The sequence below is a fragment of the Urocampus carinirostris genome, chromosome 1 (assembly GCF_059441175.1).
Source record: "Urocampus carinirostris isolate Australia breed hairy pipefish chromosome 1, RoL_Ucar_1.0, whole genome shotgun sequence".
NCBI classification, from domain to species: Eukaryota; Metazoa; Chordata; class Actinopteri; order Syngnathiformes; family Syngnathidae; genus Urocampus; species Urocampus carinirostris.
Window position 1 is genome coordinate 19,260,185 of NC_142349.1, and position 26,898 is coordinate 19,287,082.

Below are 26,898 nucleotides of genomic sequence, written 5' to 3' on the forward strand. Positions count from 1 at the left end.
GGGTAGTCGTAGACAGTGAGAAAACAGGTCGATGGCTGGGACGGAGAAGTAACGGCAGTAACGAGTCCAGAAAAGAGGTTGGCAACAGGTATCGGGCAGGAAACAGGGCAAAACAGGTTGATGGCCAGGACGGAGGAGCAAAGGCAGTAACGAGTCCAGAAAAGAGGTCGGCAACACTTATCAGGCAGGAAACAGGGCAAAACAGGTCGATGGCCGGGAAGGAGGAGCAAAATCAGAAACGGGTCCAGAAACAGGTATCTGGTAGGAAAAAAACAGGGCAGGATAATCGGATAGTACAAAGCTTGTCTAGCTGAGAGCATAGGTTCGCAAACGGTCTGACAGCTTCCTCTAGGAGGACGACGGTTTAAAAAGAGTCAGGGAGCCAATCAGCGACCAGGGCTGTTGGCGGCAATGGGGCAACCGCAGTAATCATGACAAAATTGGTCGGTGACAACTCTAACACAAAAGGGGGGTGAAAGAATTTGGTATTAATTAGCATTAACAGCACAATGGAGGTTAAAAGAATACGTACATGTTCCTCACAGGCCTACATTTGCCTGAATTAAAACAATCTTTTTTTAGAAAACGCTTTTGCAACAACACCGAGTGGTTCGTCATTGCGGTATTTTACAAGTGTTTTTATTGACGCAGGCTGGTCGGAAATAAGTCAATGGGATTCAGGTGAAACAACTTGAAAGGTAATGATGACGTAACGTCATTCAATAAAAAAAACAGCCGGTTCTATATAAAGATAGTTAATCCAAGACCACCGCTCATTCCTTTCTGTTATACGTGGATGTCTGACACAGCTTAATGATTTCCTCAGTATTAGCTCACGAGAAAAGATGAAGCTTTTGTGGTTTGACACGCCCGCCACGTGGAGCCAACGGTTATAAATGGAGCGTCATAGTCCTCTGGCATGAGCAGGTGACGTTCAGCCATGTTGAAGAGAAGGTGTTGGATTGAGGCGTAAATCAGCTCAGTTTCACACGATCAAACGCTTTGCGCCTTTATTTTCCACCTTTCTTTCGCTTTCATGTTTCCCTCGTAAAAAAAAAAAAAAAAAAAAAAAAGAACCTTGTTCAGATGGACTGCCAAAGACAGTGGGCCTCCCATGCAGAAGAGCTAGCTTGACAAAACTCGCCCGGGGTCACATGTTAGCCCATTGATTGTCTCTGGAGATTTATGATGGTCTTTGATTAAAATAGCCTTGGGTTCCATGAATAAATCCTCCTCTCTGAACGAAAGCCAAACAATGACATATTTCAGTCACTACCTACACGTTCATGTCTATTTTCTAGTGTTTTTCTTCAATTTTGAGCACAAGGTGGGTTAGGTGTATTAGTCGCCGGACAAGGGCAAGACACAGTCAGTTGATTGTAGATGAGTTTTAGTGCTGCGTCGGTGTGATGTAAATACATTATATATATGTATTTAAAAAAGAAGCTCAGTGTGATGTAAGTACATTATATATATTTATTTAAAAAAAAAGCTCGGTAGCCTGAGGGGTAGGGCGCCCGCCCCGAGACTGGGAGGTCGCTGGTTCAAGCCTCGGCCGAGTCAGACCTAAGACTTACAACATTGGTACTCATTTCCTCCCTGCTTGGCGCTCAGCATTAGGTGTTGGAATTGGGGGTTTTGGTCACCTAATGGGAATCAGTTGGGTTGAGCAAGTGGGCTGGGAATCCCTTCCTCTGTATCAATCTCCCAGAAAGACTGACATGCGAATGTGTTCTTGACTCTAGCCACCTCCCACCAGGGGGATATGGCTCCGGTATATATATATATATATATATATAAATTTAATGTCCTTCAACATCCAATTCATTATAAGATACAGTACACCAAAAAGTTATTTCCTTCCTTGAGGTTTTGTGCAGTTATTTTTAGCTATCGGGAGGACTTTTGTTTTTTTCCATTCTCTATCTTTCATTAAAATTAGTTCGATAATAACAAATATGAATTAAATAATATTAACATCATGGGTTCCCCATTGTGGTGCCCATGGGCACCACTGCTGAGGTGCCCGCGGACCTGTTCTGAAAATAGCTTACAGGTGCTGGGTCATTGTGATTTTCTAGTTGTTTAATTAACCTGGTAATAACGAAATAACACAGTAATTACATGATCAGCTGTTATTTTAGAAATACATATCAAACTTGCACTAATTAGTAAAGAAAAGTAGCCCTGACGAAGATCAATGGTGGACTAGTTGTCATTGTTGGGCATTCTTACCACCGCGACTTGAGTTCGATTTCTGCTGCAGAAAAGTTTTTGAGTGTTTTTTGAACGATCAATCATTGTACGAATACGGTAATACTGTATACGACCAGAAAACCTTGGGTAGTAACGCGCACCCAAACTTTGAGTTCTTTTTTTAGGGCATCATACGCAAATAAATCTGGTACTTACCCACCATCAACAAATGTCTATTGGATGGTGAATTGTTTTTAAGCTAAATCGGTTTTATATGGACCAAAATGAATACCAAAATAAAGTCTTGTTTAGCGACTGCGTCATAGACCAAATTTGGTCCAAAAACAGTCGTCGCTGTGTTTACCTCGTCAAATGTGGTCCAAAAGTTGTCTTTCAGCATATAGAAAAGATGGATTTAAGAACTTTCGCTTTTGAACTATTTTTGGGAAGTAAAATCAGCACCTTTTTAAGTCTTTCAATGCCTTTTCAACCAGTATTTGCTTAGTCATTGGGTTCAGTCTAAACAGAAAAATGAATAATTGAGTTATCAGACACAAAAATGTGTATATTTACATTTTGGGGGGGACACCCTATATTATTGCCATACGAGAGAGGAAGGCAATTGTGAGCTAATAAACAGAAATACACATGCAAACATCATAAATGCAAGAACGGCGTGCCAGGATGTAGCAAACGTGCTGCAACACTAATAAAGACTTCAAGCTTCATAGTGCCCTCAGCAAGGAGGGGCCTCTCCATCAGTATCTCTGCCAAGAAAGTGATGCTTCACTGGAGTTTCATGAAAACATGACTAAGCCATACTAGTGTGAATAATCTAAAGACAAGACACCTTTGGATGCAGAGACATGTAAATGGTGGGCCAAAAAAGAAGCGTAAAATATGCAGGTACGGGCATTCTGTCAGCCTTTCAATGAAGGCGTCATGTTTTCCTGACAAATTATAATACGTGTTTGAGGGGATACTTCAAGTAAAAAAAGTAAAAAAAAAAAAGTCCTTTAAGGAAAAAAACAGCATGTTTTTGTATTATGGTTACCTTAACCGCATGCATCGCTGGGGCACCAATGAGGACCCAACTCTGGACAGCTTTGTCTTCTGTTGACTGATCCTGGCCTTTTCTTGGGTCGTGGCAAAGTTGGCACCAGTCCATCTCTTAATGTTGTCGGCCCAGTTCTTTTTCACTCATCCTCTCATCCTGCCCCTCTTGGCCAGTCCTAATGATCTTGTGACGTGACCATACCACTGAAGTTTCCGTCTGTGCACAGTTGACAACAGTTTTTTGTATGGTCATATGTGCCCTCTGATGATGTTGTGCACCCTTTTGTTTGTCACGTTGGCTAAGTAGCTGATGCCTAGAAGGTTCCTGTAGCATTGCATCTCCTTGGCCTGGGTTTTCTTTTCCAGTTTTGCTGTGAAAGTCCATGTCTCAAAGGATACAGGAAGATGGAATTAACCAGAACTTGCAGAAGTCTGATCTTTGAGTTCACTGCAATGTCTTGCCCCCCCCCCCAGATGGGTTTAAGTCTGGCATGTGAGACTGTGGTTTGAGCTATCCTAGCAATGATTTCTGGTTCTGACCCCTCTTCTAATATGACAACTCTAAGATATTTAAATCTGGTGGCAGATTCTAGCGCAGTGTGGTTGATGATTATGCTTGTGGTGATATCTCAGGGATTGTTGGTCGTTACTTTTGTTTTTTCTGTTCCGATTCCATTCCCATGCTGGCTTGATGCTTTGTCCAGGCAATTGACCAGATCTCGGAGTTCCTGTTTGTCTAATGCCAATCCGGCAATATCATCAGCAAAATGGAGGTTAATGATATTGTGCCCCCAATACTGACTGTACCTTCATGCTGCTCCGGAGCATTGGCCACAATCCTCTCCAGGAAGATGTTGAATAAAGTTGGAGAGAGAATGCAGCCAAACTGTGGTTAGTAATTACGCTCCAATAGTACCATTGATCAGTACCGCACTGTTGGCATTGGCATGCAGTTGTTCTACTAATGGTCTACTAGTTTCTGGCCCATGTTATGCTTCCACAAGGTGCACCATAAAGCAGCTTGCCATACTCTGTCAAACGTCTTCTTGAAATCAACAAAAACGCGATAGCTTTCTCTCATGTTGAAACTTCTCACACAGGATGTGCAGATTAAAAATCTGTTCAGTGGTCCTCCTTACCTCCCTGAAACCTGCCTGTTCTTCGGCTAGGATGTTTTCAGCTTGTGGTTGGATCTGTTTAGTAGGACCTTTAGCATAACTTGGCTTGCATGGGTATTGAGACTAAAGGTTCTGTAGTTGGAGCATAGTTGAAGGTTTCCTGTCTTTGGTAGCATAATTACTAATGATTTTGTCCATGCAGATGCTCCACTGTCCTGTTTGCCAGATCTTTCTGCAAATCTTTGTCAAGATATATATAGTTTGCTCGCCACCATTTCGTATAAGTTCTGATGGGACTTCCTTATGCAACCCGTGGCTTCATCTTCTTCAGGTGTTTTCCCACCATTGATTTTACTGCTTCAGTCACCGTTTTTGAAAACTTGGTGGTCAGAGTTTTGACCCATTCGTCCAAGGCGAGCAAAAGAGCAAACTTTCCACCAATAAAGGCCTGGAAGCTCTTGACTGCCTGTGGGTCTTTCAGTCGCTCTTCTGTTTGCTTGTGTGTCTGTCCACCCAAAAGAGGGGGGAGGAGTTTAGATATGTCCACCATGTTTCACAGACAGTAGGCAAAGTTACAATATGCCCCAAAAAAGCTGACTCAGCACTTTTGGTTAGCTTGAGTCAGCATTTCTCTCTTCCACTCTCCGAGGCCAGAACAGTCAATATAAACACCATATTTTACAGGCAGTCAGGTAGGTTAACCTAGATGTAAAATTTTTCCCAGAAATATATTTTATTCTCTCAGGAAAGACCAAGTTTGGCCAGGATGACAATATTTTACAAGTAATCATGTCATTTTAGAGGCAAATGTCTCTACTAACTGCCACACAGAAATGGCTTTGTGTCCAACCTCGGGTGATGCTATAATGTGATGTGAATTAATTTAATATAATTCCAAATGATTAAAATGTAGTAAAAATGTAAAAAAATAAAAAAAAATATTTTACTGTAAAATGATACATTTAATTATCAATTGATTTTGAATGAATTACACAAGCAATGAAAAAAACAGTTCTCAAAACATGACTGGCTGACAAAGTTCAAGATGTCAAGAATAGATAGATGATAGGTATAGTCAGGCACTTAAACATCAAAGGGCAACATTTATCCAGCAGCTTTTGCTGTTGGCATAGTCATTTAACGCTGGGTTCCGGATTAGAGTTAGATGCAGGTGATCAGGAACAGTTTTGGCGTCCTCCAGTCCGTCTGCCTTTTGGTGTCCTCTGGAGGCGTGCTGGTTCCTTACAATCTTTAACTTTTATCTATAAAACAGTATGCTTTAAAAATAATTAGAAAATATAGATACCAACTTCCAAACGTTTATAAATGAATCCCCTTTTTTCTTTTAAATTTACAAAATAGATCACAATAAAGCTTTTGTTTTTGTGGCAGCTTCAGACATGTATGTTTTTGTTTTGGGGGATGTTATGGCTCTTTGAAAAAAAATGGGAGTTCTTTATCCCTGTTCTTGATGATGATGTATAACTGGTCCAAGTGCCGGTACAATGGGTCAGAAAGCATGCAGTGTGCAACATCCGGGTTCATGTCGATTTGCGTCAAGTCACATTTATTTGTATAGCCCTTAATCATAAAATGTCTCAAAGGACTGCACAGGTTACTATTACACAATCCCCTGATCTTAAACCAAAATGAGAGCAAGGAAAAACTCAAAAACCTCAACAAGAGGAAAATAAGAGACATTGGGAAGGGGCCTCATGACATCTTTCTCATGGACAAGAAAACAAGAGGTCAACATTATGAGGTCAACATTACTCATAAGCTTTATGATATAAGTGCCTCTCAATTAAGCCTAGATTTAAACACTGTCTGGGACCTGGCATATACTTTTTCCACTTTTGTTCTCATCTCATATGTTCAATAAAGAATTTCTAAAACAACTCTGAAGTCAAAGCAAGGCTCGTTTGCACGGTCTTGATGTGCGTGCATGCATGCTTGCACTTGAGAGTCTCCAAGCAGACAGAAGAGACGAGACCCGATGTGCCAGTGGCGTCTCTTCCGCTGAAGCTCGTGACTGAGCCTCTTTAACTTCCACTAACAGGGAAGCATTGAACAAAGCCCATCACGCAAGCCACAGATGGCCCGCAGAACAGACGGACAGGACGGGACGCAGTGCCGCCACCAACAACAGGCAGGCAGGCACGCTCAGGCTCATGCACAAATTAAGCACTTCCCTTAGTCCTGGAATACGAGGAAGGAGCTTGCAAAAAAAGAGCCCTTTCCATGTTTGTAAACAAGTGTGATTTAGACAAGCTGCATGCGCATTGTTGAGGCAAAAGGGTGAAATTCCTGTCGGTTCATACCAGCCGATTGACAAAAAAAAAAAAAAATCAAAACAGCAAACATGCTAATCCTTCGAATTTCAAAGGGCGGTAGATTTGATGGGACAATCTAACTGGGAGCTGCAAACTCTTACCTAAACAGAATTCTAATGCGGTCATTGGAGCAATTCATTCACAACTTAGTCATGCTCCAAAAAAAGCAACCCTAGACGACTTGACTTGACTTGAAAAAGCCTGAAGTCAGATCAGTTCGGAACCACCAGTTGGCATAAAGAGTTTGACTTCACCTCCTGATCTATACACAGTGGTACCTCTACTTACGAATTTAATTCTTCCTGGGAGTGGGTTTGTAAACTAAAGAATTTTATCAGTATAGACGCATTTTGAGAGTAAATGTGTGTGTATTTTTTTTAATAAATCATAAAAGCGCGTCAGAACATGGAACAAATACATAGACAGAAAAAGAGAATCTCATAATGTAACAAAGAACAAAGGAAATAATAAAAATATTACCTTTTTGCCTCGCGTTTCTTGAAGAACTGACCCAATGACGTCAGCTTTTGCCAATCCATTGGTAATGCGCAAGGCAGATGTCATAATGAGCGATAACCCTGACTTGGGAACACATTTTGGATTAGCGATAGCCAGTTTGTTTATGTTCTGGAAACTCTGGCAGCAGCTAATAGCAGTGCGTCCTCTACTGTATTTTTGACTTCATGTCCTGAAACGTCTTTGCAACTAGAGGAAATATTTTCCCGTAAGGTAAAACTTTCACATGTAGAGACATTCGTAAGTAGAGGTACCACTTTATTCTTCTCAAAGACTCTGTTGATCCCAAATCCATTTTTTTGCCCATCATGCAACATATACTTTATATGATTCTTTAGTGTGTGAATAGTACAAGTATGAGTATGTATTGTCCTTGAATATAAAACGTTGTTAGAACTATTGATTTCAATTCAAAGTTAAATACATTAAGTTGAATGTATTACAGTAATCCCTCGCTGTATTGCATTTTACATTTTGATACTTGGCGGTTTTTCGTTGTGTTCTGCACTCTGATTGGCTAAACAGTTGCCCCGAACATTTTCTGCCCTTGTCTGCCTATGAGTCAATAATGTTGTAGTCTAAGACATGCACAGACGGAAAACAGCTTGACGAACACACATTCAGTATGAGCAAATCCTTTTCCATGTCGAGTTTCTCTAAAATATAGCATAATGATGACCATAGAAAATGATTTGTGTGTAATAAGTAATTGTAGTAATGTTGTAATTTACCTGTGGTTTAATACCCTAAAATTTATCACAATGTTTTCTGTCATGTGTAATGCCCCACAGGCAAATATTTTAAATACTGTTGGATTGGGCAGGTAGAACTTGTTAGAGGGAAAAAAAAGCCTGTGACGTCACTGCAACTAAAACAGAGTTAGCATTGACCCAGTAATCTGCATTCTCTTCACATCACATAAATTGTACCGGTACTTCGATAAACATTGGTAACACTACATCAAAGTAAGCATGTATTTATGGACTTGCCGCAGGAAGTTGGATTCAGTTTTAGTGGAGTACTTTGGGCTAGCACAATAATTGCCTAGTTAGCCTTACAAGTGTATGAATTTCCTCGGTTGTGCTCCTCACTCTGGCCTTTCTGTGTCTCAATGTCTCGGGATATTCTTTTTCCCAAAACATGAATGATGAGTTGATTTTGGAGAATGAATTTAGATTACAATGTGTTGTTGTGCCTAAAACATTGATATAGTAAAACGCTATAATAAATCAAAGGGAAACTGCATTTAAATGGATATAAATACACAACGTTATTATGCGAGTCAAGATACAGTTGCTTACGGTAGATAACCACAGCGCTCTAATGGATCACTTTTCCATTAAAGTATTTTTTTTAATAGTATCAACTTTTAACTTTTAAAGATATAAGCAGTTTTGCTGCATTAATGTAGTACAGCAGGGCTAATGGGACTTATGGATTCCAACCGCTCATGGCGGTTTATTAATGTAGTGGTTCACCACCTTATGGTCTTTCAATTGCTAACATGTGCTCAACAAGGCCCCAGCCAAATGTAGTCTCCAAAATAAAGTTGTCTGTTCTTATTTATTCCTCAAAAGCACATGGAATCTGATTTGGCTGTCTTTCCAGTGGAAAAAAAAGAAAAATATGATAAATGGCTCCCACGAAAAAAATGTTGCACACTGCCATCCATAATACAACAATAAAAATGTATTGTGATATGATTAACATTATGGTAGTGCCAATTAAAATCAGCTAACTACAATTGACATTTTAGTTGATTGTCTATTGCTTTTTTTTTTTTTTTAACTTTTTTAGATCACCAAGAGTATCAGACAACTGTATCGTGTTGTATTACTCTCTCTTTCTCTTTTCCAAACCAGGCCATTAACGAGTGTTGTTGATTTTGTTGTCTCATTGATTGTGTGTTTCACTTCTTGTGTCATCTTGACCGAATTAAAAATGACAAGAACCCACGAAGAATATGACAAACTGGTCACAGGTACTATATGACTACCCAGCCCAGTTTAAGACAAAACAAATAGCCCAAATTTGTCTCTAAAATGTAGGGCAGGTGTGGCTCTATTAAATGTATTCCCAAATTCTAAAACATGCCAGATGTTAGAAAATAGTAGATGTGTTTTTGCGTGAAATGCATGTTCCTTTCATTAGATTATTACAATTATCTTCCGTGATAGTACATTTGGAAAACGGCCTGTCTCGTCTTTTACTTCCTGAGCAGTGACATCATGAGACAAACACTAGAACCCAAGAAAGCCAGTAACCATATTATTTTAAGTGTTCAGTTTGTCGAAGATGTCTCGATTGTTTTGATAAAGTTTTGGTAGTTTTTGTGGAGAATCTCTAGGCATTCTGAATGCAGTAATGGTACAATAAAGGGCGTAAGGGGCATAACTGGCAAAACGAGCACACGGAGAGCTAACGAGGGCTAACCGGGACGATCAATGAAAGGCAGCCGCAGCTGCAGCGCATAAACTGGCTGACCAAAAACATGCAGTGAGCAGCCAGGCCAGGCTAAGCCAACCAGAAACAAACAACTAAAAATGGCCACAGCAACAAACACAAGACCAGCCGGAAGGAAACCCATGTACATGGCAGGCTAGACGGCCAAACAAAACTGATTGCAGCTAACAGGGGGCTAAGAGGGAACAAAACAGGAAGTCTTTGGCAACCCCGATGCGAACGGTGAGCTGGGCAGACAATATTACACCGGTCACAAGGCCCCCAGCGACAGGATAAGCTCATTTGAATTTCTCCAACCAAAAATGAGCAGTCGGCAATCGCTGTTCACAACAATCGCTCTCTATTTCAGAAATGTCCATTCATGTTGTGTTAGTGGGATTTGCTATATTGGAAGTGATGTGTTTATTTAATCAGATCACAGCTCTAGAGAAATAGACACATTGGTAAACTTTGAGACTAAGTTTCTCGAGTTGCTTGGAATGTCGAATACAGTATTGGGCAAGATATCTGCATGAATACAGGGAGGAAAACAAGACTTTTAGTGCCCAATTCAAAAAATATGCGACAAAATGTGCGTTACGTGACAAAACGATCCATCCAGCCATTATCTGCATCACTTATCCTCAGTAGGATTGCGGGGGGGCTGGAGCCCATCCCAGCTATCTTCGGGCAGTGGGCAGGGGACAACCTGAACTGGTTGCTACCTACGCGACCAATGCGACAAAACCATGAGGCTAATTATTTTCTTAAGTCAGCCTTTTGAATAGAACTGCTTGCAAAGCGGTAAGAGTGTTGTTGTTTACCCCATTGAGGGAATGTTGATGTTGGGCACAAAGCAAAACACCCTGAAACCCAATCAGTGACCACCAGCAGTATCAAAAGCATACAGTGGTACCTCTTTATGCGAGCATTTCTAAACACGAGAATTTTGGTATATGAGTTTTATTTGCAACAAAAATCTTGCTTGCTATATGAGGAAATATCCAGTTCACGAGAGGATAGCACTAGAGGCCGCTCGAGACCACTAACAGCTCGTGACTGCTCGCTACCAGCAATAGCTCATCCAATTTGCACATGTAAACTAATACAGTCAAAAAAAATGTGCTGTATTTTTTTTTGCATGTACATTTATTTCAAGTTTCAGTAACTTTAATTTTAGGTGTTCTGTAAGTGCTTAACTATCATCAACAGTCTTTTGATCTCATACCTATCATCCTCCACCAATTGCAAATCCTTCTTATTAAGCGATAATTAACTTTACGCAAAAAGTGGCCGAATTACTCACAACTATACAGACTATGTAAAATACTGTAACAATATTAGCGATCTAATATGACATGGTCGTCTGCTACCAATGACCAAGGCAATTTAGAAAAAAGCTGAAATGGGCAAGATCTGCTTTTTAAAAAAAATCCAGTATAAAAAATGTTATACGGCGAACACACTTTTAAATGATCCAAAAAATGCATAAAATATGAGTAACGTGTATAAGTTGACATGTATGCAATCTCTGTCACTCGTCCTTACAGACGTCATTTCTGCCCCGACTCCTTAACCCGCATCACACTCACACATTTGTTATTACCGTACACTAATAATAAACTTGCATTTTATTTAGTTAATATCAAGTTTTTTTTAATCTTATTACTGTATTTTTCAATGTTTGATTACTATTTCAAGCGGTGGCACGGCTACTCGGCGTTTCAATTGCAGATAATCCAGCCTCTCCATGTGGAGTTTGGATGTTCTCCCTGTGCCTGCTTGGGTTTCTTCCAGACCTCCCACTTTCAAAAAACATTGGCCGGTCCAAATTGTCCCTTGGTATGAATGAGTGAGTGAATTATATATTTCTGTTTGTCCCGCGAATGGCTGGCAACCAGTTCAGGATGTCCCCTGCCCGCAGATGGCTGGGATGGGCTACAGCACACCAGCGACACTAGTAAAGATAAGCGGTGCAGATAATGGATTGTTGGATGGATGGATACTATTTGAAGATGTTTTAAGTGATCAGGAAGATGTGTTTAATAGTTCTTTAGGATCACAATCCTGGAATGAATTAAGGTTGTATGAGGAGGTACTACTGTACTTGTACAATACAATTTGCGTTTGGCCCTATGCTAAGTCAAGCCATGAACACAGGGTTCACTATGAATTTATCCTGTCCCAAAGGTGGTAGCATCAGCAAGAATAACCAGTGCACATAAATGAAAGAATTCATAAAGACATTGATTTATTTTCTCTGTGCTAAATACAAGTTTCTCATTCATGCTAATCCTCTGTTTTGACACTTTACAAGGACTTCAAAGAGCAACAAACTCCGGGACAGACACTTGACTGAGAACCGCTCAACTTCTATGTCAGGCTGTCTGCCGCATGACTTGTTATGTCTCCAAACATTTATTGGAACGGAACCAAGAAATGCGGGCCACTTTTTTTTGTCTCGCCTCCTTGTTTCTACCCACAAAATTAGATTTGAGCAAATAAATGTTTAGATGTTACAGGTTTGTGAATAGTACTCAAGGGACTATTTCAAGGAGTTGAAATAACAACATGGAAACAGACATGAATTCGTGAAAGAAGAGCATAAAAGGGAGGGAAGAAAAGTCAGTATTTCAAGTAGTCATTACAAAGTCTGTCAGGAGGACACTTTGACTTGTGTTATAGCAATGCACTTGAACTCCGTATCCAGGAACCATATTTGGTAACTTTAGTAGGTGTTCAAAGCATACGCCCGCACGTCTTACCATGATGCATTGGTCATAAAACGCAAATATATCCTGGGCATCATGCCTGGAGTACCTTTGCATTTTATTTTTAGGATTATTTTTCTCGTTTTGGTTTTTATTTCCAGGATTTTAGAATATTAGGGTAAAAAAACAACAACACTAAAACTAGCTAAATTGAGTGGTCGGAGACGATTTTCTTGTTTATCTAAATTTCAGAGTCATTAAAGCATGAACCGCTTTAAGACATTGAACCAATTTTGGGTGGCCTTTCCCTCTTGAGTTACATACCTGATTGCTTGTAAAAGATTGTGATCCTGGCCAAACTTGTGTTTGCCTGAGAGAATAAAATGTCTTTCCGGGAAAGTTGCTGAATGGGCTAAATTAAATTGCAGAATCAGCTTTTTTTGGGTGCAATTTTCACATCTAGGGTAATACACCTGATTGCCTGTAAAAGATGGTGTTTGTATTCAATGATGTTCTGGACTGGGAATGTGGAATGTCTTTCTGAAAAAGAAGCTGAGTCAACAGAACAAAAGTGCCCAATCGACGTTTTGGGCATTTTTTAATATATTGGTCCACCCTTTAAACCATCTACAAGACGTTGTGTTGAAATTGAATGTTGTTCTGACCTGGCAGCGTAGAATGTTTTTCTGAAACACTGATCAGTCAGCAAAACAAAAAGTTAGCCAACCAGGCAAAACAAAACGAAAAACCACTATTACCCACCTAAAAAGGAGGCAAAGACAAGCAAGGAAAAATGATATAGCAGTGGGGAACGCATGCTGTAGTGGCAGCAGGTAAACTTACCAAACGCAGCTTTTGGAGTTTGAAACTCACAACTCCAAAAAAACGGTCGCAAGGCCTAGCGATCGGGTAAGCAAAGTTCACAGTTTTCCAAGCAGAAGTGAGCAGTATGCAACCGCTGTTCACTACAATCTGTTTTGGAGCTGCCTCATATGCTGTGTTTGATTTAATGGTAGTGATAATGAACCAAGTGGAACTATACGCAAAAGTCCTCAAAACAAGGATGGTATCTACTGACAAAATGGAGATCAAAGAACCAAACAAACAAGTGGGCACAAGACAACTAACAAAATGCCCAAACAAAAACCATAACCAAAAAACGAAATGTGGAACCGGAAAATGCAAGGAGCAAAGCAACAAACCCTAACCCTAACCAGAAATAAACAAACCAGGCGTGGTGGTGAAAATGACACAGAGGATGACAGAGGAACTAAAAAGGACCAAACAAAGTTTGCTGGACAAATATGTCCTCTTTGATTAAATAATTGGGCACAGGTGTGTGATAATTGGACACACTTGTGCCCAGTTCAAAACACAAATTGAGGCCCTCTGGTGGTGGGAGGGATGCCAGACCCTAACAGTGTTATTAGGGTTTGCCATTTTGAAAGTGTTCTGTTCCTTAAATGGCAGCAAACATCTAGAAGAAACGAACCAGATCAGACAATTTTGAGACAAATTTTCTCGTGTGCCTGGCGCATTAATTATCTTCCACAATTTATGCATAATTGTGGGAAGGAACACTCCATATTGTGTGCCTAATTGAAAAAAAAAATCTGTTTGGGGATACCTTTAAACATATCTAATTCAGCACACAAAAGTTACCTGTCAAGAGTTAGAATTTGTTGCTCCACAAGAGGGAACCCATTAATGTTCAGTCTGGACTGCCGGTTCCATCTCATCCAATCAGAGACAAGAAACAGATGAGCAGTGACATGGTGACACCATGGCTGAGGGAAAACAGGCCGGTGCTCACTTCAAAGAGGCAAAGCAATGCTTCTCCCAGCCCTCACCCCCCACTATAATCGAAGTACATCACATGAAAGGAAGTGCCTTCTCTTCAAGTCGCCGTCTTGAATCAAAGTTTTTGACTTGGGGGATATCTTCCTGTTTCAAATCCGAGTAACAGCAGTAAACCCCATGAGTCACAACCCAGCAGAAGGCTTTCTGGCCCATTGATTAATTTTTCGTGTTTGCAAATGAACAACTTCTGAAAATTGAATTCACTTCTTATATTTTGTAAAGAATAATGTTCGAAGACTGATTATTAAAGTGTAATATTTGAAAAAAAAAAAAATGGAAAGAAAAAAAAAACCCTAGTTTTTAATCAAGGATTCTGCCGTACCGCAGAAAAAAGTTCAGGCTGCGTTTGTTTGTGCCCATAAAGCAGTTTCAAGTTCGCAAACAACCATGATATCATGAGACAGTGAGAAGTTTGTAGTTTGGTAGACACTCAAAATGAGGAGAAAAAACATCAATGGATTTTAAAATTGCAAGGAGAACAGGAGATGGCTGTACCGAACACACAGAAAAGAAATTCCTACCTGTTCTACCTATTTATTATTTTATTTATTTGAAAAAGAAAATAACAAACAGTATTCCTGTTTTGTTTGCTCTTGGTTGGCACTCGTTGGCTGGCCACCCTGTGTTTTCCTTTTTTAATTATATTATTATCACATTTTCACCGACCGCACTGGGTAGGGGTACAGTTAGTACTGTCCCAGCGGAGCATGCGCTACAGAGGTGTGCCACAGCACAGCGCGTTTAGCGGGCCAGCTTTGCTTTTGTGCCGGTTTTGCCGTGTTACTGCGTCTGTTTATTCCCCGGCCAGCTTTGCTTTTAGCACAATAGCCGTTGCTGCTTGTTATTGTTGGATTCTGGTTAATCGAGATACTCACTGTGTGTGTTTTGGTCGGCCAGACTCGCCTTTTATTGATCAGTCCCAGTTAGACCCCCTTAGCGGCTGTCCATGTGTCTATTTGCCAATTCGCCCCTTTTTGCCCTCCATTCCCTGGTATCTTTGTCCACCTGTGACACAACGCCTAGGAATTCTCCACAAAGACTACCAAAACTCCCCCCGAAACACTCGTACCCTCTTCTACTAATTAACACTTCAAACAATATGGTGACTGGCTAGAATGCGTGCCGGTGTTACTTACATTACGTCACTGCTCAGGAAGTACAGGATGTGCTGTTTTCAAAATGTTTTATCACGGAAGATATTTGGAATATACTGATGAAAGGTACATAGATTTTATGCAAAAAGCACATATTATTTCTTCACATTTTACAATTTTGAAATACCTTTGGGTGACCTGTAGCAGCTACTAGAGAGTAACAGGTCAAAGAGGTGGTGGCTAGGGTGAGAGACATCCACACCATTATTATTGGCTCTGTTCCGTTGTAATTGCAAAAACTGGGTGAAGTGGAAAAATACTGCTTGAGAAATTGTTTTTGTGTTAAAGACTGAGTTTGATCCTCAATTTAAAAGTGACATGATTGAGCAAAACAATGGAGCAGCCAAGCAGTACAGTTCTAAGTTCATTTGGCTGTAAATGCATTCCACAGCTCTCTTTGATTCCTGCCCTTTGAATGTGACAATCAATGTAAGAGAGGTTAAAGCGGAGGATGACAAAAGTTCGGCGCAAATGACAAGGCTTTGTGTTTACTATTCTGAGCCCTGGTCCAAGACTTTTCTCTTTTGAGCAAAGGAGCAGGAAGAAAATAAACACCGCAAGCCAACTGGAAGTACAGAGCAAAAGAAGAAAGGCCATCATTTGGGTTAAGTAAGTAGCTCTCATATGCTCATCTTCATTTGTGCCTCACACAAAAGAGAGCCAATTATGACTTTCTCCTCGTCTTTAACCTGACGCCCTAGTCCTGTTATTCCTGTGTCAAAGTGGTCGAGCATTAACGGCCTCGGCTCTGGCTTTCAACAGTCACGGATAATAGCTTTGTGACACAAGAGTTCATCAGCTTGTGCTGTTTAACTGGCAGGCAAAAGTATTTAAATTTGTTTACATTCGCATGACAGAATGGATGTTACACATGCATTTCTGCAGATGCCATCTGGACCTGTGGACTAAATATTGCAAACATTAAAAAAAACATCCACAAAGGCATACAATGGATGCTGTTTGTAGAGAAGTTGTTTTTATCAGAATAGATGCAGTATACAATCCAATCACAATTGCATGTGTTACATTTTAAATTCTGTACCCCTGTATGCGGAGGGAAAGTTTGTAATAAATTACAGGATGAACTTAAACGATGTCCAAATATTTACCTGTTCAAATCCAGACACAAAAAAGCTTTATTGTGAAGGTACATAAGAGGAATAAAATGTGGTCTGAGTGATATTTAAAGATTAGAACCATTATATAGCAAATGGATGGATACTTTATTATTAATATTATTATAATCATTATCATTATAACTGCTATTAACTGTTATTATCGCTATTGTTGTTATTATTGTCATTATTATTGGTGTCTGAATGATTTTTAGTGATTGGTAGCATTATAGAGTTAGTAGACTGGTACAACTAATCATTCATATTTTATTATCATATATATTATTCTAATTATAAATCATGTTTGTGAGCAGAAGCAGTCAAAAGAAGGGTCAAGCTAATAATTATGCTTGTTTTTATTACTATACCTATCAACGGGACTATCAGCAACAATAAGAATTAGTGTTCTTGTACCTAATTGATACTCTTATTATACCGTATGCTGAAAATGTATGGAGACAGCAATGATGATGAAAGTGAAAGTGGAAAGTAATAGTGATGATGATGTTGATAATGATGAAGGAACTTTGCATACACAGAACCAATGTAAATATGTATATTTGGGAGGTGTTCATTATATGTAAATGCACAGGAGATCTGACTGTAAGACGCAATTATCAAGGGAGTGGAAGGTGTAGGGTTGAAGACTGACCAAAATCAATGGATTTTCAAAAATTGCCGTTTGTTGCAAAAAAGTTGAATTTCGATACAGCACAAAGAACATACTGAAAACTACAATGCATAAGATTTGGAGATTTTCAAATTCATTTTTAATGATTATTAATCCTAAAAATAGTTGGCGGTTGATTTAATGATCGATTAACTACACTACTGTATCTGATAGTTGATTGGTTGTGACCCCTCTTGAGAAAGAATTGTCAAACTCTTTTTAGTTTGGAGGCCACATGGTAGAAAGAACATTCTCAAGGGGGCCGGACTATTAAATTAATACCATAAAAATGTGCTTTGGCTAAAGTGCCGGGGGTCTTTTCGAAGACTCAAAGGAAAATATGATTTATCGATGTAATATTTGATTATGAAATGATTATTGAGTATTTTTTTAACATCACTTCTTTCCTTTATTATGATTTAATCACTTGTAGTGTTTATAAACTGTGCATTTGTTAAAACAAAATGACAAACTAATTCCACTACAGTTTGTTTAACTCGGGGAAACTCATGCAGACTGAAAACTGACAAAAAAAATAGCATACGAGCACAAATTTAAACGATTGATTTAATGATTAAAATTGGGAAAATGTTTATCTGAATATGTGTATATCTGTTAGATTTCATATAATATGGAATGGAGCTAAAGCTTTAAACTTCTAAAGACATCCAAGAGTTTTTTCTAAAATTTGATATTTTTTGTATTGCCTTAAAGTAAAATAGTATAAGAGATGGTTACCCCAAACTTGTCTGGTTTATTTAAGGTAGTCAGCAAATACAGCTACAAACGGTGCTTTGTGAGTCGTGGCTGGCTTTGGAAGCATTTGAATGAACATAACCCAGAAAAAAACATAATTTTGATTGTTGGTCCAGCTCGTCGTCGTGATTTGTTCTCGACAAAGGTAATATCACCAACTGACTCGTCAGAAATCTAGGTGTTATATTTGATCCTAATCTGCCGTTTCAGTTATATATGAAAAATATTAATAGAATAGCTCTCTTCTCGTCTTGATTACTGTGATGTATTGCTTTCTGGTCTCCCGATGCCCAGCATCAAAGGTTTGCAGCTGGTTCAAAATATGGCAGCGAGATTTTTGACTAAGACAAAGAAGTTTGAGCATATTACTCCTATATTAGCTAACTTGCACTGGCTCCCAGTTTGCTTAAGATATGACTTAAAGGTTCTCTTACTAACATACAAATGTTTGCATGGACTTGCACCCTCTTATCTCTCCGATTTGGTTTCCCCCTGTGTTTCTGCACGGAGCCTCTGCTCGGAAAATGCCAGTCTATTTGTGACTCCAAGGGCCAAGATGAAGTCCGCAGGCTCGAGAGCGTTCTCCATCCAGCACCGGTGCTGTGGAATTCTCTGCCTCTAGAGATAAGATCTGCAACCTCAGTGGAAGTTTTAAAATTTAGACTTAAGACCCACTTCTGCTCAATAGTTTATGATTGATGCACACCTCAAACTTTTCCTTTCCTATCGTTTCCAGACTGCCTAGCTGGTAGTGATACGAGGAAAAAGGATGATTTGAGATGAGTCAGCGGACCAGCATCTGGACCTGAATCATGTCAATGTTTGCATCGACTAGCCGGCAGAGATGGGAAGCTGCATCATTGCTGTCATAGATTTCTTGGACTATTTTAAAGGCTTAAGGCGTCGTTGCTGTCATGCACTTTCCGGACAAATTTCAAACATATTACCTATTGTTTTCTTTTATTTATGTTCACTATGTTCTGTGTACTTCTACCCAATGCTAAATCTATTGCACCCTGGTCATCCTGGAAGGGGGATTACCACTTGTGAGGCCCCTTCTCAAGGTTTCTTATTTTCCTTGTGCTTAGGTTTTGAGTTTTTCCTTGCCCACGTGTTGGTTTAAGATCAGGGGATGGTGTAATTGTAATCCTATGCAGTCCTTTGAGACATTTTGTGATTTAGAGCGATACAAGTAAATGTGACTAGACTTGACATATTTAGAACAGCAATTCATTGTTTCACGCTGATCTTTCTCTTGTGCTTCTTTCAGCATTGTCTAATGGGCCACACAAAATGATGTGGCCTGGTACATTAGCTTGCGGACCATTTAATGTAATAACTCCAGTCTCCCGATGACTAGCATGTAAAGTTTGCATCTGGTACAAAATGTTGCAGCAAGGCTTTTAACCTGGACAAAAAAGCTTGATCACATTACCCTGATTTTAGCTGACCTGTACTGGCTCCTTGTCAGTTAATAGGTGATTTTAAGGTTCTGTTTGTATTATAGAAACGTTTGCATGGTGTCATGACCGGTACAAGCGGGGGACCCAAATGGGTAACATTCACACAATGTTTTTTTTAAGGGATCGGGAAAGTCAGGGCGAGAGGAAAAGGAAAAGCAATCTGGTGCTTGCTGGGCAGGAGGAGCGGGAAATCCTCGTGAACAAAGCGTGGTTGGAGATCGGAACAAGCCGGGATGAGCTGGAAGCCAGGGATTGGGGATCAATAGAGGAAACAGAATCGGGTAGGATACGGGTAGCCGGGACAGGAAAACAGAGCTATGATCAGCGATCAATACAGAAAACAGAATCGTACCAGGATACGGGTGGCCGGGACAGGAGAACGTAGTTTGGATCGGGGATCGATACAAGAAATAGCATCAGAATATGGGTAGCCGGAACAGGAGAACGGAGCTTGGATCGGGGATCATTACAGGAAACAAAATCAGGATACAGGTAGCCGGGACAGGAGAACGGAGCTTGGATCGGGGATCATTACAGGAAACAAATTCAGGATACAGGTAGCCGGGACAGGAGAACGGAGCTTGGATCGGGGATCTATACAGAAAACAGGTCGGGATCGAAACAGGAGCAAGAGTTAAAAGTGCTTGCCTTGCATGCGCTGAGGTTTTCTTACAGACCGACCAGGAATGAACAAGAATGACATGTTTAAATAGGAGGAGGACCAATTAGGGAACGAGTGGCTTCTGGGGCTGAACGAGTGAGCGCAGGTGATGACAATTGGCAAATCATGACACATGGGATTTCCCCCTTCTAATTTTCTGAAACAAAATTCCCCTTAATTTCTGCTCAGAGCCTTCAATCAGAAATTACTGGTCTATCGATGACTCCAAGAGCCAAGAAGAAATCTTGGAAGGAGGATTACCTCATATGTGGCCCCTTTCTGCTCATGCTGAGGTTTTTGAGTTTTTACTGCCCTTGAGTCGGTTCCAGGTCAGAGGATGGTGTAATGGTAGTCTGTGCAATGCTTTTTGTGATTAAGGGCTATACAAATAAACGTGATTTGACTTTCACTTTAAATGTGTCATAATAAAATACAGAGCACATTTTTCTCAGCTGTTTTGTGTTCTAAGTTTAGGTGTCTTTTAAAAATTGCCATGTATGCAGATACAGAAATGCAGCAGTCAACCAACACGGAAAAATACTGTTCCGTTAAACTCCTCATGCCTGCAAATAACAGAATTTCTCTTGCTCACACAGAAGCCCCACGTTTACAGTAATCCAGTCCACAGACGCAACTAGCATGGGTAAAGGGTCGGTTCTCTGGCCCGAAACTCAAAACAAACGGACTTGCTGTAGACTTCAAAGCCATGGATCGTGTCAAACTCTGGTTATCATATCGGAAAGTTGTATGGATGACAGGGAGAATACCTTTGACTAATCACAGCCAACAAAGATCATAGAACAGGCTTAAGAGCAGATTGTGCAACAACAACAACAACAAAGAATAATCTCGTTTTTATTTGGATCCGTTCGCTGCTGAAACCCAACACCATGTCAAACATAATGGAAAATATTTGAGGTCTTCTTTTATTAACCAAGAGTGCTTTGATGTCTGATGTCTTTATTTGCTTTGGAAGAAGAAAGAGAATGAAGCAATATGCCATGCAACCATCTCCTTTTGGAGTCAGCGAACCAAAAAATAAACTAAAAAGCTCTGCTTGCTCATTCTACATAATCAATTAAACTTTCCTATTGGCCGCATCAAAGAGCAGCAGAAAATGATCAAAGTCAGAACTCTTTTGTCTAAGCACAAACCCCTTCCTGCTACTGTGTTGTCCTGCTTGGGAACGTATCGGCTTGAATTATTTTTAAAAGATAAAAGGAGAGGCAGTCTCAAAGTAGAATTTACACAAGGCGGTTCAAATGACACACTCCCAGTTCCAGGGCATTTGGCATGGCAGTTTAGAAAACTAAAAAACGAAACACTCAGACGAAAACTCATTCTAAACATGGAAAAAAAAAGCATAAAATTCAATTAAAAAATACAGGTTGATGAAAATTTCGAAAATGTAATTGGCAAAGACGTTTACAAAAGTATAGAGTTATTTGGCTAAAGCCCAAAAATGAAAGTAGCCTTTATTTTGGAAGTTTATTTCAATGAGAAAGAGTAAAAAAAATACATAAACACATTCTCATTTGCAAATTTTCACACCTACAGTGTATGTCATTGTATTGTGCAGTGCAACCGAAAACTAGTGCTACAAAGCACAAAGAATAATACAAACTATGGATGCTCAAAGTGACCAAAACACACAATCTTTCTTCTCATTTTTGCTTTGCCTTTCACTAGTTGTTTTTTCTTCTTTTTGGAATACCTGCACGATGCCGGACAATCATGTCAGCTGCTTCCAGGTGAGCCTCAGGTTATGTAAAAAAATTACAAACTTCTGATCTAAAGTATTTAAAAGAATGCATGTTAATTATAATATTTTTATTTTATTATTATTATCCCATAAAATATTTCTTTTCTTAAAAATAAATTAAGCTTATTCCCCAATACAAGGCGCTAAATAATACACAATGTCTCTTCTGTAAATTCTCTTTTTGCTTTAACAACTATTGACAGCTAATAAAGATCACATTGGACTATGGCCTATTGATTATTTTCTTCTTTAAAGGGCCACAGTCACAACGCAGATAAATAATTTGAAGCCATTTTCCTAGATGAACTCTCCTGCCTACCTGTATTGGTCTCAATTGTGTTGGCATTCTGATTGGCTAAACAGATTCAGATTCAGATTCAGATCTACTTTATTGTCATTCTAGTACACGTGTATACAGAACGAAATGTCGATGCATCTGACCCCCACAGTTTCCTTGAATGTACAGATATAAATAAAGTTGTATTGTAATTGGCTACGTATAGTATTTTACCATAGTGCCGATAGTGCAAGAAGAGTAGCTAACCAGATGTGCAAAATGGGCAGTCAGGTTAACAAGTCAGGTACACAGTAACATTAACACTGTAACAATAACGCTGTAATTACCATAGTGCAGAGAGCAATGTGCAATGAGTGGCAAGCTATAAAAAACTGCCAGTAGTGCAAAAAGTCAGATTTAGCAGCCGTTTAGATTTAAGTTAACTATATGTTAGATTGACCATTTAACAGTCTAATGGCCAGGGGGACTAGACTATTGCGGAGCCTGGTGGTCCTGCACCGCACACTGCAGAACCTCTTCCCAGAGGCTAGCAGAGTGAACAGTCCATGATGGGGGTGAGAGGGGTCCCCGGTAATGTTCTTAGCATGGGATAGGCAGCGCTTCTGGCCAATGTCCTGAATGGAGGGAAGTGTAGTCCCGATTATTTTCTCTGCTGTCCTCGTTACCCTCCTCACACTACCCCAGTCGGTAGCGCTGCAGCCTCCACACAGAGATACAGCTGGTCAGGATACTCTCTATGGTGCCCCTGTAGAATGTGATGAGGGAGGGTGGGGGCAGGTGGGCTCTCCTCATCCTCCGCAGGAAGTACAGGCGCTGCTGTGCCCTCTTAACCAGTGATGCAATGTTCACGGACCAGGTGAGTTTGTTTGTAATGTGCACCCCTAGGAACTTGATACTGCTGACAACCTCCACAGCCTTGTTGTTGATGCAAAGTGGGGCATGGTTGGGCTGGTTTTTCCTAAAGTCGACAATGATCTCTTTAGTTTTGTCAACATTCAGGACCAGGCTGTTGTCCCTGCACCAGCCCACCAACTGCTCCACCTCCTCTCTGTAGGCAAGGTCGTTGTCATCCCTGATGAGGCCCACCACTGTTGTGTCGTCAGCATACTTCACGATGTGGTTTGTGGCGGACCTAGGGACGCAGTCGTGTGTCATCAAGGTGAACAGCAAGGGGCTTAGGACGCAGCCTTGGGGGGAGCCCGTGCTGAGGTAGATGACATCTGAACTGTTCTGACCTATCCGCTGCTCCTTTCCTGCCTGTGAGTCAATAACACTGCAGTCTAAATTGTACATGTATGTAACACAGCTTGATGAATGTACTTTAGGGACTTGAAAATATTTTTCAATGTCCAGTTTCTTTAGAAGCCATATTGTCAACAAAATGCTCTGGACCCACAAAAGCCCCAAAAGGCAGTGATGGATGCTTTCTATCACCAACAAAGTTGGACTACTACACATGCTTAAGCATGGGTCAGGACCTGGGTATGGCTCTTATGAGTTCATCTGGCTTGGGGATAAAAGATGAGAGATATTACTCTATCATTTCAATTTTCAGTTAACTCTGGTTCACTCTACTAAACACAGTGTAGGGCAGAATTCCAGCAACAGTTTACAGTGTCGGTACTATACTAATAAACCCCCGTTCTGGAATCCTGTATACGGAAGCACATTAAACAATGTATATTCACTGTTGAGATAATTTATGATGAAAACCCACGGAACAAACTAAACACCAAAACATGCAGGCCAAGCACCCAGAGCAGATCTTTGAACACCTAGCGCACTGCCATATGTATCTCTCTCACCCAAGCGCCTTCTGCGCCAAAGCTAAATACATCTATACTGCATCCTTTTTTGCAGTATTTTGTGACATTTTTCAAGAGAACTCTGTCTGCACTTTGTTTTGAAACCATTATTTATGACAAAATGGCCACAACTATCCTAAGTAACTGCAGGAAGGAGATGAATATTATGTGGTATATTTGTTGATATGGGAAACACTTTTTTGTTAAACAAATGCTTAATCCTGTAAATAGGGTTTGTTCTTTGGTTTCAAAGTATCAGTATTTGATAATCATTAGAATACAATCAAAAGTATAAAAATATATGAAAAAAAAACGAAAACAAATCAAAAGTGGGACTCACATGTAAATCTGACCTAATTTGCAGATGTTCATCGAGAGATGATTCCTACCAAAGCAATACATGTTCTGTCTTTCGTTAGGATCCTCACAATGACAGCTTCAAGAAAATCTGGCAAATTATGTCCCAGCCACTGGCTTTAAAAACCCTAAACAAGCCTTAGGTTTATAAAGAATTGGAACTGTTCTCTCTAGTCTAATTTCATGCCCACGTTAGCATTGAAAATCAAAGAAAACATTATGGTACCACGCTCTTGATCGCAACGTTTGGATTTAGAATCGGGCAAACTGAGCTGGAAAGGGTTAAGAGGGAAAAAGCCGTTGTTTCGCTGTGTTTCAAGTGGTTGCGATATGCAAGCAGAAAAAACACCCAGCTGGAAAATAAATTGGCTCGGCTTTTCTACCCAAAGAGGGGAAAGTCTTTCCAAAGATGGATTTCGACAATCAAAGGCATAAACCGCCACGCTTCTGAAGTGTTTGGGCCGCACAAATGAGAGGCGGCGACATGTAATGAAGGCAGCTTATGCCTGATTGGTGTGAAATAGGCAGAGGAAGACAACAGGCGTTTGGAAAGTATGGACATCACCCAAGTCAAACCTCATCTATTGCAAGGAGTACAATCTGCTATAAGATCGGGCCTAACAAATCTAGTCCAAAGCAAACGCAAAATATTCCCGGATTGGGAACACCTGTGTTCAGGATTTGGCGCCAACAGCCAGGACAGCTGATTGGCGCACCCTGTATATTTAAATCCCCAGCTTCCGGTAACACTTTGTTCGATTGTACTTTGCGATCTGTTGCCATCTGCTCAGAAAGCCCGTACCTCCGACTCTTTGTCTGCCTCCTGTTTTTCTACCTGATCTCCGTTGCCGACCCGTTTCCGAATCTGCCTACGACCTGCCCTGCCCGCCTGACTCCTGATCTCTCTTCCGAACACAACGACGCCCTTCTTCTCCAGCCCCAACCAACAACATGACGACTACGCCTGTCCGCTACCATTCCCGCCAAGCCTTCACCCGCCTGTCAAGTCCCGACAATCCGTCAAACAACGGATCGAAGATTCACGTCTTGTCATTCCTTCCTTCCAATAAAAACCAAGAAACGAGTGCAAGTGATCTCAGTTTTCCTTACATCCTGCCTGACATTGTGAGGACTCATGAAGAGGGGAGGTGCTTTATAATAACAAATGAAAGCCTTCTTTTGTAACGAAGTCCAAGTTGAACAAGACTGTACAAGCGTTTACTGTCTGCAGAGGTGACATTAACCGACAATTTTGAGTGACGGATATTTTTAAAGGCCATCTGTTATTTTAATGGGTTTAAAATTGGGCCATAACCCATAGCAGCAGTACGTCCTTAAGAATCTAGTACATCAGAGAGAGAGCGAGAGAGCGAGAGCGAGAGAGAGACATTCACAGGTGGATAATAGACAGAGACCTCCTGGAATAATTTTTCCCTTTTTCCAATAAATGTGTGGTTTTATTTTTAGTCTAGTATCCACGCATTTTTTTTTGTACACAGATTTAGAAACATATTTATTTTTTAAAAAGTCTACAAGCACAGAACCACCCCTGGCCCGAAAGTAATGATTAACATTTTAGGCCTGAACAGAATGATTAACATTTTAGGCCCAGGCTAAAATTATGGTCAGTTCCGGCTTAAGATCTGCAATCCACTAGAAAAGGCGGCATCACTTTAACTTGAGAGAAATATTTGAATTCGTCAGGTTAAATTTGACAATTGTGGAGTAGAAAGTACATTAACTTCAGTACAATACAGTAATACCTCTTTATACGCCTAAGATACGAGAATTCCGAGATATGAGTTGTAATTGGAACTAAAATCTTGCCCGACATACAAAAAAAATACAAGTTATGAGAACTTTCAGACATTACCATTAAAGCCCCCCACCCAAGACAGCTCACCGACAGCATCCGTGTGTCCCAGTAAGTGCGTGCATTTCCTGCCATAGAGACCTGATCTCATGCTCTTGTGTTGTGTTTTTTTCTTTGCTCTTCTTTTCTCACATCTCTCGTGCTCGCGGGACACGCAGCTTGGAGGCAGAGGCACGACGGCCAGGAGACAAAAAACATTAAAAGGCACATGAGCAAAAAATGTTTAAAATACGGTGAAAACATATAAATTGACTGTTATGACCTCATCGTACATTGCTAATATTATTACAGTATTCTACATGGTGTGTCTTGCTGTGAGTAAATAGTGGCTGTGTTGTGTTGGTGTGGTTTATTTTTGCTCAAAAAGCGGAATTGTTTGAATTATTAAGGGGAGCAATCAGCTAAGGTTACTGATCAACCTTTTTGTTTTGTTATCATCAATTTATCTTATTGTATTTTTATTTTCAATTACTGTTTAAATGTGTTTTTAGTGATCAGGAACATATGTTTAGCGGGGATCGGATTAATTCGTTTTTAATTATTTTATATTCGGAAAATGTGCTCATTATATGAGCAATTCTAGGTACAATCTTACCGGCTTGATGCTTAGTCTCGGCCAGGGGTGGCCTTACCGGTCCTCGAGAGCCGCATCCCCTGGATGTGTTTGGAGTTTCTCTGCTTCAAAACAGGTGATTCGAATCACCTGGATCATTATCAAGCACCCACACAGCTTGCTAACAAGCTGAAAATTG

General features: G+C 40.2%; 1 long non-coding RNA gene across 1 annotated transcript; it reads right to left on the bottom strand.

Annotated features, from left to right (window-relative positions):
* Positions 1 to 26,821, bottom strand: LOC148373828 (uncharacterized). The gene is made up of 3 exons (XR_015852814.1): positions 26,742 to 26,821; positions 26,177 to 26,304; positions 1 to 258 (listed from the first exon to the last, which is right to left on the bottom strand). It is a non-coding gene; the product is annotated as an uncharacterized LOC148373828 (long non-coding RNA).
* Positions 26,822 to 26,898: the final 77 nt, after the last annotated feature.